The sequence below is a fragment of the Ursus maritimus genome, unplaced genomic scaffold (assembly GCF_017311325.1).
Source record: "Ursus maritimus isolate PB19 unplaced genomic scaffold, ASM1731132v1 scaffold_16, whole genome shotgun sequence".
Classification (NCBI taxonomy): Eukaryota; Metazoa; Chordata; class Mammalia; order Carnivora; family Ursidae; genus Ursus; species Ursus maritimus.
The window spans coordinates 44,495,755-44,496,646 of NW_024424008.1; positions in this window are offsets into that span (position 1 = coordinate 44,495,755).

Sequence of the window (892 nt, forward strand, 5' to 3'; positions counted from 1 at the left end):
ACACACACACACACACACACACACACACACATATATATATATATATATATATATATATATATATATATATATATATATATATATATATATATATATATATATATATATATATATATATATATATATATATATATATATATATATATATATATATATATATATATATATATATATATATATATATATATATATGTGTGTGTGTGTGTGTGTGTGTGTGTGTGTATATCAGTGTATATATATATCATTTTATATATCATATATATTTATATACATATATATATTTACAATTTTTAAAGATTTATTTATTGTAGAAAGAGAGAGCGTGGGGGTTGGGTGGGGAGAGACGGAGGAAGAGAATTTCAAGCAGACTTCCTGCTGAGCACAGAGCCTATTGGGGGCACTTGATCTCATGACCCATGAGATCGTGACCTGAGCCTAAACCAAGAGTCAGACACTCTACTGACTGAGCTACCTAGGCACCCTGCCCTCACATTATATTTTTATGAATTTTGAATGAGATACTGTGTGTGCAAAGCAGTTTTTAAAACGTAAATCTCTCTGTAAATATAAAGAACTAACACTACTTTGATTATTTTTCATTTAATAAGTACTATTAGAAATGGCTGGTATGATGTCTTGAAGAGATCTAGACTATTGGCATTTTTAATAACAGTTTTACTGAGATAGAATTCACATACCATAAAATTCATCCTTTTAAAGTATACAATTCAATGATTTTTAGTAAATTTAGAGAATTTTGCAATCAATACTGCAATCCAATTTTAGAGCAATTCCGGCACTTCAGAAAGATCCCTCGTGTCCGTTTGTAGCCAGGGCTCATGTTCTCATCCCTAGCTCCGTGAATCTACTAATGTACTTTCTTAGTCTTCAC